Here is a 16,151-nt window from a genome sequence, read left to right as displayed (position 1 = left end):
TCAGCAACAGTCAAATCACTAAGAAGCCATAGGAAAGGAACTGAGGGGGCGAATGTTTTTACGCTACTGTATAAATGTGTTGTTCACCCCCACCTTACTGCTACTGTATCCCCTTGTGTGAAAGTGTTTTAGAATTGGAACAAGCCTGGAGGTGTGAAAGAGCCTCCCTACAGGGAGCAGCTGAAAGATTAGGACTTCAGCTAGGAAATGTGATGACTGACAGCGGATTTGACAGCTCTGCAAAGTCATGACTGGCCAGAGAAACTGAATAGGAATTAACTGATCACTGTGCCTTTCAGTATAAAACCTAGAGGAATTAAGGTATCAAGTGCAAAGCAGGCAGCGGGATGTGATTCTCTGAGATAGTCAAAGAATGTGGTAGAAGCAAATAGTGTGTTGATTCAAGGAGGGACTGGGCAGGCGCTTGGAAGAAAGACCTTTTTGTGGAGGGTTACTGAACCGCCTAACCAAATGAGGTGGTCACCCGTACTGAAGGGTGCGGGGATGGTATTTGGGGAATACAATCATACAGGCTTGCCCTGCTCTTGCTCGTCCCTGGGGATTTGCTAATGGTCACTGTGGCAGATGTTATACTGGACTAGACTGTACCCTTTATCTGAACCATTGTGGTTTGGTTTTTAATGATTCATGGTTTTGACTTGACTCTGCTGGCTTCTGTTGCGCCTTTCATAAAAAGAAAATGTAGAAAACTCATCTTCAGTCAGCTGAGTGCTTCAGGGGAGTGCTAGTAGATATTCTCATCTGCTCCTGCTCTCTGCAAAAACTGGTCCCTGGAAGTCTCCAAAATGGCTTTTCCTGCTGAGGTAAGGTGACAGAGGAGGCTATAAATATTTTAGCAGACGAAAGAATAAGAAATAATGATAGGGACTGAAAACCAGGTCAAATTTCTAGTTAGGGTATGTGATGATGAAGTGGTAGCTATTTATGTGAACAGCTAATTGGGCCCGGATTGTGTTGAAGGAGGAAGGAGCTGAATATCCTTGTTGCTGGAAGTGAAACTACCTTATGTCTTTGAGGAGTCTGATAGTACTGTTTCCACTCCATTTCCATTTTTTTTTATAAAAAGCGATTACCAAGAAAAAGAATTGCTGATGAGATATTCTTACCTTCAGATCAGGCTGATCTGACTGCCTGGCAGTCCTTTTGGGGTGTTGTTGACAGAGTCCCTTAGGCTCTGCCAACCTTAAGTGTGCACTCAGTCAATGCTTGAGCATAAAAGAGGTGCCAGGGTAAGGGGTGAGAGGCATTTAACTTGCTGTGCTTTGTCAGTGACTTGTGCTGCAGATCCCTCAGCGTCTTAAAGGGCCATTCCTGGTATTCCAACTTACAAAACTCCTGAGGGAAGGCTGAAGTGTTTGAAACTAATTTAATTGGCCTATAACCTGATTTTGTTGTCTCAAGAGCTCAGTAGGCAATTTCACGCACAAAGAAAGCATCCTTATTCCAAATATAACTGACTTGTTTTTCTCTCCTATATTGGAAAGTTCTGGTGTATCTGACATGTGATATAACTAGTTATTAGATGCAATCCTTTCTTACCGAAGGGCAAGTGACATTAAATATTTAGAAGGCTAATAGCGTTTATCTGAACCTCTGGTGCTAGGAAACTGCTGAATGGCTTTTATTGACGCAGATACAGGCGCATCATTTATCTGCCTGGTTGGAAGGGAGACAGAAGAGACTCTGGCTTTGGTCCAAGGAGGCATATTAAGACTCATGGAGCTTTGTTCCCAGGATGTTTTTGATTTGTTTGTCTAAGTAAGCCAAACCTCAGGAAAGGGTTGCTTTTTGATTTTTGTGGACTACTCATCTGGCCGGAGTTGCAGAAGGTGGCAATTCATGATTTACAAGAAATGCATTCTGCTTCTGGGGATGGAAAAAGCATACTTTCCACATTTATTGCTCATTTTGTATTTTTATCAGAAAAAGAAAACATATGCAGGAAGTGCATTCTTAGAGAGGTTGGGTGTGGTAGAAGCAACTTCAAAGATACAACATGAACTGCTTGTTCTTCTTGCCCTGACAGTTTGCTTATCTGGTTGCCTTTATTTTAAAAATATATATACTCTCCTGTGTAAGGCAAGACCCGAGGAGGATTGAAGTGCAGTGAAAATGGGAAATTAGAGAACAGGTTCAGCTCCTTCAGTTAAATATCTGAGAAACTGATCTGATCTTTCAGTCCGTTCAAGTACTATTGTTATCTCCTGCCTTTCTTCAGTGTTTGGTGGTGACATGGCCTGAGATACAGATGGCTTTTACTGCCGACTCCTTGTTGGGCTGCTGAAGTGTCAGGGACCTGTATCCACAGCCAGCTTCTCATACTACTACCTGCCACTCTTCATGACTAGGGCAAGGACTGGCAAGCCTGGTGCCGGTGCTGAGACTGGCCTTTGCATGGGTTTGGAGGAGAGCAACACCCCCGGGAGTCAGGGACAAGCATCCCTCCTCCTTTCCATGCTGCCTCCTGGGCTGCAGCAAGGGTTAGCTGACTGACTAGCAACCTTTTGAAAGGTCCAGTTTATTTCCTGGCAAAATTCCCCAGGTGGTGTTCCCCATTGGCTAATGGACCAGCATCTAATTCTAGCAAAATTTTTTAGATCATCCCACTCTTACTAAACACTCAAGGCAGCTCTAATGAAACTGGGAACCACACTAGTGCAGAGAGGCTACATGAGAGGTTGGCCCTCTTCAAATAGTTAGACTTCAGGTTTGGTTTATCCTTCAGGTGCCTATCTCAGCCTAGCTGGGGAAAGGTAATATATCTTGAGATGTGTTTGCTTAGTGTGTATTTGTTTTCAACTATCATGACTGATTAAAAGGCTGACTTGATAGCTCTCTCTGTTTTACCTGGTAAACCTTCCCATTGGCTCTCAAAATTTGATCTAGGCTGTTTCAAGAAAGTGCCTGCATGAACTAACCTATACTTCACACGTGGTTTTCCTCTTCATTTCTGGTGAAATTTCTCCCCTCCCCTTTGCTAGGCAGAGAGCCCGAGGGAAGGATGACTAAGGTGGTGCTTTAGATTTCAGAGTGGGAATAGACAATTGCAGGAAGTTGCCCTTTGCTTCTCTAAACTTGTTTGGGCTGTGATTTGGACCTGGGAAGCTATGTGTTCCCATGCATACAATGCAGAGATGCATTCACATGTATTTAATGAAAGTTTGTTCAAATGGCCTCAATCATGTGTTAATCATGTGATGGAGACTGCTCCAGATGCTGCCCAGTGGCTGCCTGTGGTTGGTTTTTCAGCCCCAAGTAAAGGCCTTCTTCAGCAGTGCTGAACTCTTTCTGTTGGCTTGACCTGGTGGAGAAGTCTAATTTGTTTCATCTGAGTCCATGGTTCTTCAGGACTGCATCCAGTCACTGCCTAGGTGGTTCTTGAGGCCCTTTGGAGGGAGGCCCGCAGCTTGCCCAGAGCTGTGCTGTAGCTCCCAGGGTGCTATGCAGCCTAAATGACACAGGAGGATGTTTGTGCTGTGTAAACCTCAAAATCAAGCTTGCCATAAAACTACCAAGAGGACCAGGACTACGTGAACACTGCAGTTTGTGGCCAGCCAATAAACCCTGTAGAGCTGGGCAGGTACAGCTTGTTATTATCCTAAGACAGACCACAGGTCCTTGCCCAAGGACTTTCACTCTACTAAAAGCAGCCCAATAAGTGCTGCCAATAAATTTGGGGTTTCTATAAGAAAATTTGAGGTCACAGCAATGAAAGATCTTGGGAGATGCTTACAGTGCCACCTGTGACCTTGACCTTTGTACTGTGCTGGAGTTTGGTATACTATCCAAGAGTAAGAACTGGATCCAGTGGTAGCCCAGATGCATTTTGAGGGGAAGTAGTTTTTGGAACAATCTGGGCAAAAGCATCAAGAAAGTAGCATGCTGCTATTGTTATTAATCAGTAAATCTCCAGGTGTCTTCAAAGGGCAGTAATAATAGTTAATCCCCTCAGCTAGATTAGAAAACAAAGGTAGAGAAATGGAAGAAGTTTGTCTGAGGATATTTAAGGGACTACTTTGTATGAGACAGACAGATGGAACTCCATGAACCTTGTCCAAAGGCGGTGCAGAGGGCTTGCAATTATTCCTCCAGTTGCCTGCTCCTTCCAAATTTACTAAACAGTGAGCAACAACTGATCTGTAGGTCATTCATGATCCTTCTGCAAGTCATTCATGTTGTTGAGCTCATCTCTTTTGTGTGCTCACTTTGATTAGAGACCCAGCCTGCTTTTGCTCACTGCTTAGATTGTCAGATCATTCAGATCAGCCATCAGACAAAAACTCAAGAATGAGCAGCAAACTCTTCCCCCTCCCCCTGGAAGGTTTTATCTTTCCAAGCCAAGGTTGCTGGAATAGAAGGTGAAAGAGCAGACCCAGACTAGGAAAAAATACACTGAAGCAAATTCAGTGTGCTGCAGCTGCAGAGCACTCTGAGCTAGACCAAATCTCTACTAGTTGCATTTTGTGAACATTTGAGGCAAAACTATGAGAGGGTTTTTTTATTATGTAAGGTGAAATAATATATTATGACATTTTAAAGAGCTGGTCATAAAACATGCTTGGTTGTTAATGGGTTTCTCAACCTGAAGAGATGGTTCAAACTGAGAAATGAACATTTATTGGTACGGGCTTTTTAAAGGTGCTTAAGACATTGCCATGAATGTTCTGACATAGCTACATAAAATAAGTCTTCCTGTTGGGATGGAGGGGGACAAGGTTCAGCTTAGGACACAAATGACTTGCCAGGAGGAAACTATACTTTGGGTCAGCTGCTCTAGCGCTCAAGATAAACTGAGTTCTCTTTGTTAAAAAAACATGTCTTTAAAAGTTAGCAAATAGGAGAGGATGATTTACTGCCTAAAACGTGCAGCTCTTATCCAGCTCTGTCCTTATTCCTGGCCCTAGTCGCAGGCTGGCATGGTTTTTCATCTTAAACTTTCTCACGTACGTCTGTGAAGAAAACAAATGCATATGTAGAATAAGTTTATAACATGGATCAATTTATTTTTGTATTCTGGAAGAGAACTGTATATATGCATGCAAAATGTAAGTATGTAAAATGTATTGTGTGGGAGTACATAAGGCAGCAAAACTCTTTCAAGAAGATTAAACTTTTAATCCCGGAGCACTTCATTACTTTAGAAGTTTTTACTTTCTTTTGTTAAAAATAGAAACTTTTCCCATACTATTCCCTTGAATTTGTAAATTCAATGTGCTAATAAAAACCTGTAGTGAAAAGAAAAGCTTTCTGAGGAATAGAAATCAAGTTTCTAAGGCTTTTCTGTCCTGAGAATGAACGCCAACATAGGTTATCCCATGCCTAACAAGGCTGAGGCTTGATCTTTAGCCGTTGGACCCTGAGGTTCTCCCTGTTTCTCTCTCAATTGCCTCTCAGTAAATTTGTAAATCTGTGTAAATTAGTAAATTTGTAGTCTTCTCTCTCTACTCCAGTAAAGAGGAGGACTGCAGGAAAGATGTGTTGTGTGCACTTTCTGCCCTGGAGGACTACACCGGAGGGGACGGCTGAGCTAACATTGAGGGGCTGCGCTGCTGTTTGGAAAATGATGTACAGCGTGTTAGCAATTTCTAGCCCTCACCCAGGGCTGAAAACTGTCAGTGTAACCAGTAGTGCAAAGTGTGATATCTTTGTACTTTATTACAGACACAGCAAACAAAGAATTTCTGTTTCTTCTTCTTTAGCTGCCAGAATGAAATTTTATTACTGAAGTGGTTTTATCTGTCTCCCAATGAACATAAATGTTGTTAGCCTCTTTCCCATGCTCCCTGCATTGGTGTCCCAAGACACTTTTCTTGATTTCACGGCAGCCCTCCCTTTCCACACCTCGTGTCCTCAGCCCTAAATTCAGGCTGGGCCGCGGTGCCTTTGGAGACTGCCGGGGGCCTCCAGTGAGAGCAGCCATCTCTGTGAGCCTGGGGAGGGCTTGAGGACACGTGACCCCCTGGCAGGCAGCCACTGGGCACTGACCCACTTTGGAGCAGTCCGAGTTGAGGATTGAGATTTTCAAGCTTGGACACAGGGCACAATGATGCAGGTGCATACCTCCGTGCGTTTGGTTTTGGTCCTTGGGCATGAGTTCCTGGAGTGTATCCTTTGCAAGCAAGGGGTATCCTTACGGCAGGCACGGTGCCAATTGTCCCCTGTTAATCTGGGCTGAAACCAGCAGGAATGCTACTAATAAACTTTTTTTTATTTTGCTTTCTAGGAAGTTGCCAGGAAGAAACAGCAAGAGCTCTAGGGAAAGAAGCCTGGCTCTCCTGCCCTCCCTCTTCCCTGTTGCCTGAGTGAGTGCCTGGACTCCTGTTGCCCCGTGTCCATAGGAGGATAAACCTTTGCTCTCCAGGGAGTTGCCTAGCTGTTGTTCCTTAGCTAAGACTGCTAGGGATATTAAGATATTAGTATATTATGCTAAGATATTAAGGCCTCTTGTCCTTTTCTCATGCTATCTGTGCTCTGCAGGTCCAGTGGTGCCTCGCTCCTTCAGGAAGCTCCTGGTGACTACCGACCCCTGGAAATCGTGCCTGCATGTCTTTTCGACTGTTCCCATGGCACACGATATGGCTCTTGTGACAGCCTGAAGAGCTTGTAGTCTAGGTGCCAGGTGCAGACCCAAGTGCGCTAGGGGCCCTACTTCAGAAAGATGCATCTTCCCTGGTCACTTGCTTGATGTCTCCCAAAAGGCCTCAGGGCACACATGGGTGTTTGGGGAGATGAGATTTGAATAGGGAGGAAGGAGGCCTGGCAGCTCTGTCTGTGCTTCTATCAGCTTCTTGCTTGGTCTGTGTACAGAGTTTATATGCTGCTGCGCTGTTGCCCTTGTTATCATGCTGATGGCTCTGGTTCTTGCTCTGCTTGTTTATTTTTACTCTATTGTTGAATTTATTGCTCCTGGACTCTTTACTCTTGTTGGCTCCTGATAAATTACTGCCTCTTACTAGCCTTAAATTACTGCCTCTTACCAACCTTTAATTACTCGCTGCCATCATATCTGGTGCCACATCCTCTTAATTATTGCTCCCATAGTGGCTTAGACTCCTCCTTGCCTTTAAATCTATTAGCTTTCCTCTTGGCTGGCTTTGGCTGCTCTTGTGACTTTCTGTCCCTTCTTCCCCGTCTCCTCCAGTCTTGCACTGATGCTCTGGAGCCTTGCCTCCATCCTCTCCTGTGCACATTTTGGGTCTCACTGCAACCCTCCTCCCTTGTCCTGTGCCACCAGCTCCCTGCTGCCTCACTCTGCCCCAATCTGCGTCCCCCCTGTCTTTTCGGAGCTGGGGGCTGTTGGTGGGTTTCTTTTGCTCTGCCTTCTCTCTTGCTGCTTTTCTGCATGCTCTGATGTCCTCTGTCCAATTTCCCCCGTCTCTCTTACTTTCCACTTTGCTAGCATTCCCTTTTGCCAGTGTCCCAGTTAGCTTGGTGAGAAATGCTTTGCAACTTTCTCCTCCCTTTTGCAGCCGAGCTTTGTTTTCAGACCTGCTCTTCCACTCAGGACTGGTGCTGGCAGCTCTTTGGTGACTCTTGGGTAGCTCCCAAAAGCCTCTATCCTGTTGTATTCAGTCCACCACATCTAACTCTGGTACTCAGTTTTACCAGTCACTGGCTCAGTGTCTTCCTTGAGCTCCCAGGCCTGTGTTCACATAGCTCAGACCCTGCCTCTCTTGTTGCCTTTGAGTGCCTCACCTCCACCTCTTATGGTGCCTGTTTCACCTCCTCAGTTGGTTTCCAGCTCGACATGAATGCTAAGCAAATCCATTTCTCCATCCTGGCCCTCTGCTCTGTGTGTTCCCGATCCCTCTCCCTCCGTTTAGCTGCATTCATTACGAGGTTGGGCTTCCTGCATGGATGCAGCATTCAGTTTTCAGCTGCCTCTGACTCACGTTCTCTGTTGCTGTCCCCAAAGTCATATGCTTACTTAGCCATGCCCTTGGAGCTATCTTCTCCCTTGCCTGTTTGCCCATTTGGGCAAATCCTACCGGCTTAAGCTTTCCTTTCTAGCACCACCAATACGTTTCCTTTTGTGCCTTTGCTGCTACTGAAATGTTGGCTGGGGAGAAGACAAATTGAAATTTAGGGAGACTAGAACAGGAGAGAAGTGTTTAAAGCTAGAAACAGCCAAACCTTGCCAATTTGTCTAGAATTAACCTATTCTACAACCTTACTCTCCTCTTAATATTGCTTCAGTTATAACCCATTGCTCCAATGTCAAGTACCTGCTTTTCTCCCCCAGATCCACATCCCGGTGTTTGTGCAGTACTGCAGCCCATGTGTGTTTTGGTGCCCCTACACCATTGGCTAACCCATACCCTACAGCATATCTTCCCTGCCCACCCTTCACGTGGGACTTTGTCATCTAGAATAGCTGCCTTGACTTGTTTTGTGTCCTACTCTTCAATATGGTGTCCAGCAACAGTCTTGACATTTCCATTTCTTCCCTGACACTTGGCTGTGAAAATTTCCAGCTGCTTTCACTATGCACATGAACATATTCTCTTTGCTGTGTCAAGTCTTCATGGCCTAGGCCATGTGTAACTCAGAGGCCACTGCTCTGTGAGCAGCCTCAGGGGGAATGGGAGTTTTGCTGGGAACAGAGAGTCTTGTGTGGTGCGAGCTTCACTCGAGAGCCTTGTTCCCCCCTGCCAGTGCTGTCAGTTCTCAAGAGTTATCTGCTTGCCCTAAACATTGTGAGAGACTGAGGGAAGGATTCTGTCTATGAAAGTCGTTAGTTTAACTAATATTGTATCTTTTTATTGTAAAAGTGCTCTTTGAGGTTGATTAATGAGGAGTGGGTGGAGATAAAACAAACTCTGGTTTTGCAGGTGAGACACCATTCCTTCAAAACAAAATACTTGTAATGTTAAGAAAAACAAACCCACTTAAAACAAACCTCTACTTCTTCCTGTGGGGAAATGATATCTCCCACAGTCAGTTATATTTTCTCCTCATGTCTTTTTAAAAAAAAAAAAAAAAAAAAAAAAAACCTCAACAACATATTCCCTGCATCTCCTTACCTGCCTGTCTCTGGTCTCCCTCTTTCTGGAATGGTAATACCTTGGGTCACCAGGATGTAGCCTGGTGGCTTGTCCCTTCACAATGCATCAGTTGCATGCCATAGAGATATCACAGTGTTTTTATACTTTAAGTAGAACACAGTTTTCTGTTCCTTTTTGTGTAGTGCCCCAGAAGCTGTCAATGGGAGGCCTCCTGCTACATTTCATGCAGCATCTTGCACAATGCGCTGCTGATTCAATGATAAATCTTAGCAAACTCTCCAAACACCAGTTTGGAAATCGCTCCCTCTGTGGAAAAAGGCACCTGAAGGTGCCCAGCTCTCCACAGTGTGCCAGGACCACGCTGTGCCCCCAACCTGCAGCCCAGTGACTGGAGCCTGCCCTCTGCCAAGGGGTGTCCCCACGTGGCCTATGTGGAGCGAAGGGTTTGCTTTGGCTCCCGGCACAGCCGTCCTCTGTCCAGCTGGCAGGGTCCTTGGCTGGGGCTGGCAGGGACCTTGCAGACAAGCCCAGAAATAACCTCCCTAGGTGCGGTTCCTGTCATGCCCTTGTCAGAAACCTGTGGGGAAATCTGTGTCAGGCCTCCTATTCTCTTGCTAAATAGAGGCTCATCTGCCAAGTCTGTCGAAGCAGCTGGAAAAGTCTTTTCAAAGGGAGATGCCTTGGGGGAAGCCAGTGCAGAGAAATGCGGCAATTCTCAGCCATCCTTGTATCCAGTTTCTCATACCACCAGCCTCTCTTGGTGTGTTGCCTCTTGGTCAGGCCTCAGCTGTAAGCGGGGCAGTGGGGGGAGAACTTCATGGCTGGCTCTTGCAGAGGGTGTAAGGACAGTGCCCTGTTTTCAAGTGGTGGCAAAGACTGCCTTTGGCCTCACAGAATAGTTTTGGAAATCCCTGATGATTTCAACTGTGTGCTGCACGGCCCTCTTGGAAAAAACTTGTGAAGCTTCAGCACAGGGTGCCCTTTTGGGTGGATCCCTGTGGTGGTGTGGGTGAGGACTGGCCACAATGCTGAGGTTGATGGGTTAATGTGGAGACCCGGCTGTTGAACGAAAGACGGACGAGCTGAGTTATGAAGTCTGCTCCTGGCTTTGCCCCAGCGCGTCTGCCTTGGCGCGGGGAGGTGTGCATGGGGGATGCACCTTGGCACCACAGTGGTGTGAGCAGCTCAGCCCCAGCCTGTGCCAGCGGAAGCAGGGGGAGGCGATGCAAGCACCGGGAGCTCTCAGCAGCATGGCTCGACTTGCTCTGCCCTGCCGTGCCAGGCTGGGGCCCTGCCTCCCGCTGCTGCTCCACTTTCCTCTTCTTTCGATTGATCTCCTCCACTTCTGGATGAGCTAAACCTTGTCTTGGGGAGGGAAGCAGTGTAAGGGGGGAGAAGTGGTGCAAATGAAAGAGACTTTCAGAGACGGGGAGAGCGGAGGATTATTCTTAAACCCCCCTCTTGCTTCTCCCATTCCTGCTCGTGAGCCAATTGCGTGTGCACAGTGGGTAGAGATCTGTACGGTGGAAACCACCAAGTTTTGCATCAATTGTTGCAATGTCTCCTTAGACTCACGGCATCTCTCTAGCGTGCAGATTTGGGAAGAGCGGCTATCCAGGCGCTATCAGGAGACATGCAAATGCATGCAGGGCCAGCTCATGCATGCGGCAGGGAACAAGCCTTCCCCGGAGGTAGGAGTGGGTGGGCAGACCTCGTAGCTGTCTGGGCCTGAGCTGTAGGAAACACCCCAGCATCAGTCCTGGCTCGAGAAGGAGGTAGCACAAGCGTGTTTGTAATTGCAAGCTGTGCGGGGACTTTTGACAGCCGTATCCCACATCCCTGTCTGGAAGGAAAAGGATGTTTTTCTGCATTGGAGAAAGGGAGAGAGGAATGGGAGCTTACGGTCTCCTCTGCCTTTTAGTCCAGACCCAGTTTGCAGCATGAAAAGTGGTGCCGGCACTGCTAGGGGAGGCTGGGGGGTGAGGTGCCTTAAACCAATTTTGCTCTTGGCATTTCTTAATACATCAGCCATCACCTCAGCTGCACGAAGACAGTAAGGGAGGCCTCTGGAGGGGGAAATAAATCACAGCAAGGTGCCCCACACAGACGCAGTCCCTGGGGCCCTGCTGTCCCTGCCGCCCCTCCGTGGGAAAGGCTGCCGCAGTACTGGGCGCCGACAGCACCCTCACCCTGGGGTGCTGGCCTCGGGCTCGTCGGCTTCTCCTGGCAGGAGCCCGGGTGACTCCTCTGTGAGTCAGTCGTGCACAGGCTTCCTGGGCAGCTGTGGGGCCCTCGGGTGCTCCTGTGTGCGGGAGGGATCAGTGATGCAGAATTGGGTCATTTTGGGGAATGGGACACTGTGGCAAGCTGCCAGCCACTGGTGGGGAATGAAAGGCTGCTTCTCCGAGCAGAGCATGGACCCTGTCCCTAAAAAGCCTCATCACCACCAAAGCAGAGGTTGGCGCTGACACCTCTGGGGTCTTGAGCACCGGGGCCTCCTTCTGCAGAGAGAGGAGGTAAGAAAGTGGTGCAAACGGACCCCGTGCTGCCTCCTTTGGGGACATGGTCTGGGATGCTGGGTTTGCTCGGTCCTTCCTCAGCCTCATTCTGCCTATCACCACCTCCTCGGCTGTGCCAGGTGTTGCATGGCTGCAGTAACTCTTCCCACGTGCTTTTATTTTTTTTCAAGGGGTTATTTTTAACATGGACCCTTTCCCTGACCGATTTATAGGTCTGGTCCCACAGATGGCTCCTGCCAGCATAAGAGATGAGGCACTGTGCCGCAGCGTGGACAAGTGGCTGTGATGGGGAGGAGAAAGCTGGCTGCAACACAGAGGTCGCCTCCTCCCCAAATTGCATGGCTGGACTGGTGGTACTGTAGCCCACAGAGGCAAAGCAATGCTGCCTTGAGGAGTGCTGCAGCCAGCTGGGTCTGGGAGATGGCCTGAGATTTGCTCCCAACATGGTGCAATCCCAGGGGAGCTATGTGGCTCCTCGCAATGCAGAGGGAGGTGAGGTTTTGGACCGACTTTAGAAAGGTGTGGAGGTCTTTCCCGGTGTTTCTGAGGGGTTACGGCAAGTGCAGTCGATTAATGAGATAAGGCTATAATTAACTCCTTCTGACCTCCCTGCCTTACCTAATTTTTCTTAAATTGAACTGCAGACCTATTTTCTTTACCCTTACCCTAGGATAAATGCAAAGCAACACAATTAGATTCAGTGGAGAAACAAATTGTACAAAACTGATTGGAGATAAGGATCTGGTTTCATCGCCTGTAAAATGGTGGTCTTTCTGCTACCTCCTCACCCTGGCAAAGACTCAGCTGGCAAGGGGACCTTTTCCTTATCTGTCATGCAAAAATATAGATCCTCTTTAACAGCCAAAACTCCAACAAAGCAGGTATTTACAGTGCACAAAACTTGCCCCAGACAAACAAGGACAAACTCCCCACCACTGTAACCCCCCCAGTGATGCTCCTTGCTCTGCAATGCTAGGGACACTCTTGCAGGAGGGCTGCAGCTCCCCGAGCCCCTGATGTTATGCAGGGCTGCTCTGGCCCCATTTCCCATGGCAGCTCTTTCCCTTCACCCCGCAAAACTGCTCCATTTTTCGTGGGAGCATCTGGCTCCCATTTGGCAGCTGTGAGGAGGGGTGAAATGTCACACCTATGTGTGCTAAAAAAATGCAGTGCCCATGCCTCGGCTGCCTGCCCCTGAAACGGGCTGGTTTTTCCCTGGAGTGGTCACGAGGGAGAGGGGAACAGGCCACCAAAGAGTAATCAAGATGAGCTTGATGCCCGTCTCTGTCCTGTGGTGAAATTAGCTTTGTTAGTGGAGATAAGAGCTATTTTATTCCTGGGATTTGTGTGTCTGGTTGTGCAGGGGAGACTCACCAGCATGCCCGGCTGGGAACTTTTGTAGGGAGCAGGAGCAAGAGCTGCTGTGTGCAAGGGCGCAGTGGCTTGTTTGGGAAGCAGTTTTTGGGAAGCTTTCAAAAAGCCCACTTGATTTTTTTTTTTTTATTTTTCCCATTAAGAAATTGAATTCACTTTCAGAAAACATTCAGCCTGCTGCTTCAATCTTTTAGAAGTAGTGTGGGTAACTATAGTTAGTTCTGGTTAAAGCAGTGCCACTGGACTCTGTGGATGTACACTGGCTACTAGAAATTGCCTGTCATTTCCAGTGAGGAGGAGGAATAAGTCAGACTTTTTATTGTGATATTTTGTTACAGGTGTGTTGTTCGAAGGACATTAGCTGAACCAGGTTTGTAGGTAGAGGTAATATCTTTTTTTAGACCAACTGTTGTAACTGGAAAAAAAAAAAGACAAGCTTTTGGGAACACAGTCATTCTTCACTTTGGGGCTGTAGGCATGAAAACCATTTTTTTTCATCTATACCAATTGTTTTAATGAAAGACATAGCCTTGTAATTGTGCACTCATAGCAGGTGACTGCATCTGCACTACTGTGGCACAACAGAGCAAAAACTATAAAAGTAGCACCTGCACAGAAGGAGCTCTGCAGGTACACAGCTAGTGTATAAATCAGGTCAAAGAAATAAACAAATTAACCTGTCAAATTCAATAACTCAACACAGCATGTAATCCAAAGTTCAACTTTGTTTAGGCTTTTATTGTACTCTCGAGACCAATCATTCCGGTAACTTGCTGCTGTTTGTGTTTTTTTAGTGTGTCTGTGTTAGCAATATTACCCCAAAGAAGTCATAAAACTTCAAAAGCTGGACTTTGTGTTACACAGTGTGTGCTTGGGAACTGAAACTTTTTCAAAAGAATTTATCTTCATCACCCGGATTGCATATATATGTGTGTGTGTGCAAGTGAGCAAGAGAGAGATCTTTATGTATCTACATCATCTTGAATTTCAAAGGGCTTTACAAATCTCAGTCTTCCAAAATCTACTCAAATGCTGTGCTTTGCATATGATTATATGAAACTCATTAGTAAGGGTACTAATGAGCCTACATACCTGAGGCAGATAAGTGAGGTTCCAGAGTAAAATGATTTGCTTAAGGTTAGACTCCAGTAAGTTGACAGCAGAGCTGGAAATAGAAACCATTGTTTCCCAGTGTCTTGTACTATATTCCCACGGAGAGATTTTTTTTTTTTAAAGATGAAAACACTGCTGTTTGTTCATGCTCTTTCACTTCTTTTACTTTCAATGTAATCTTCACAAATGCTAATGTCCTGACCTAGAGCTATATAAGGACTTCATTAAAAAAAACCTCTCCACAATATCAGTCTTCATGCAATTGTATGAAGCAGGAGGGATAGCACAGCCTAACAATTCCCACGCCTTATAGAATGACTGGCCTAGTTTCTTTAAAGTGGGTTTAAGCCATAGCCCCCAATGTGATTTAACGCGGAAGCCACGCTATTAATTGTCTGTCTTCTGCCACATAGGTAGCGAGTTACTGGAAGGTGATGAAAACTGTGTTTGTCTTTCATGTGTTAATTGCCAATTTTGCTGGGGTTTTATCTGTATTTGTAGGCTGTGAGGGAGCACACTGATCTTCCACCTTCCTTTCAGAGGCTGTTTCCAGGAGCTATAATTAGGACAGGGATGAGTTGTTGGTGCTGTATGGGTGCTGTATGAAAAGAAGTCCCAGTATACGCATTGGAGCTCTGCCCTGGGCACGGGGCAGCCGCTTAAATGCTCTGTGCCCCAGATCTCAGCCAGAAATCGGGGATAGTGTCCCCACCTCGGGGCATGAGGACAAAATGCCTCCGGGGAGATGCCTGGGAATGCCAGGTTATGCTCTCCAGAGGGTATTGCTGCTGTCACCACACCACCGTGACAGTGTCTTTTACCTATGAATTGGAAAACCTTTTCCACGTTTTTTCTCTTCTCTCCACTATGTTTGCTCCTTTCCCTCTTTAAATACAGTGTGCCGTCTTCTAGTTTCCCTGTTATTTCTGGAATGTAACATGTTGCTCTTGCCAGCTCTTCGGAGCAAGTCCAGTGCAAAGGGTTTTTTTTTTTTTTTTTTTACAATTCTGGGCTTGTAGGGAAGACTTGTGGCCTAGAAAAAAAATATCTGTACACATATATATACATGCATAGATATATACATATATGAAGAGAGATAGTCTGCCCGCAAGCCTAGAATATGAGTGTGTGTGTATTTTTTTTGGGGCAGGGCACTTGTGACTAGGAACCTGCACATTTTATACTTTAAGTGACAGGCCCGATTTCTAGATGCTAGTCGAATCCTGAACCCATTTTCAGCTTGCACATGTGCGGACCCCAAACCGTTCCCCACAGCTGGATGGCAGCACTGGCAGAGGGGGCCATGCCGGCGGTGCTGCTGGTGGCCTGCCTTGGTGGCACGCGTCACGCAAATCATTGCCAGGCAGGGGCCATTTTCTTCACAGCGCGGGTAATGAAAGCAAACAGTTTGCTTGCTTCTTGTGTAAGCCAAACAGATGAGCTCCCACTTATCCGAGCGCTGCCAAATCCAGCGACGGCCACAGAGCCCACGTGCCTCACCTTAATTAAAACCGTTTTTTGCTGGTTATCTGAAAACTGGCTACTTTTCAATATGCTGAAACAATAGCAATAAAAGCTGTAAAACTGTGTTCTTCTTTTGGCACAAGCCCACTGTAAACAACAAGCTACTGGGCTTAATTAGGCAATTCTGTACCATCATTTTTAATAACTGAATGTTTGTCTCCCAGCTATTCAGGTGGGCTATTACTGCTGTTTAATATTACTGGCAATGTTGTTGCATACTCAGTGCCAGCACTGGCGAAGAGCAGTATGTTTCTTCCAGATAACAGAACTGCAATAGCATTTTTCTGGATTTAACTGAGAGGAAAGCCATGCAAGGTGACTGTGCGCTTTTATTTAGCCTTCCATTTTTCTTGCAAACATTATTTGGTCAAACCCCTAAAGAGTTAACTGAAAATATTACAGGAATAAGCATGTTGATTCTTGCTTCTGTTATGGCAAACATACAAATGTGTTGACCTAAAAGGTAAATGTTGACTGAAGCAAAAAACTGACGTCAATATATACTCCAAAGCGCTCCATATCTTGATGTTTGGCACATGAACACCATACTGTATGTATGGTGTGAAATACTTAGGCTTGTTTTAATTAGATGAGT

The sequence above is a fragment of the Apteryx mantelli genome, chromosome 1, assembly GCF_036417845.1.
Source record: "Apteryx mantelli isolate bAptMan1 chromosome 1, bAptMan1.hap1, whole genome shotgun sequence".
Taxonomy (NCBI): Eukaryota; Metazoa; Chordata; class Aves; order Apterygiformes; family Apterygidae; genus Apteryx; species Apteryx mantelli.
Note: the sequence above shows the minus strand (reverse complement) of the source record.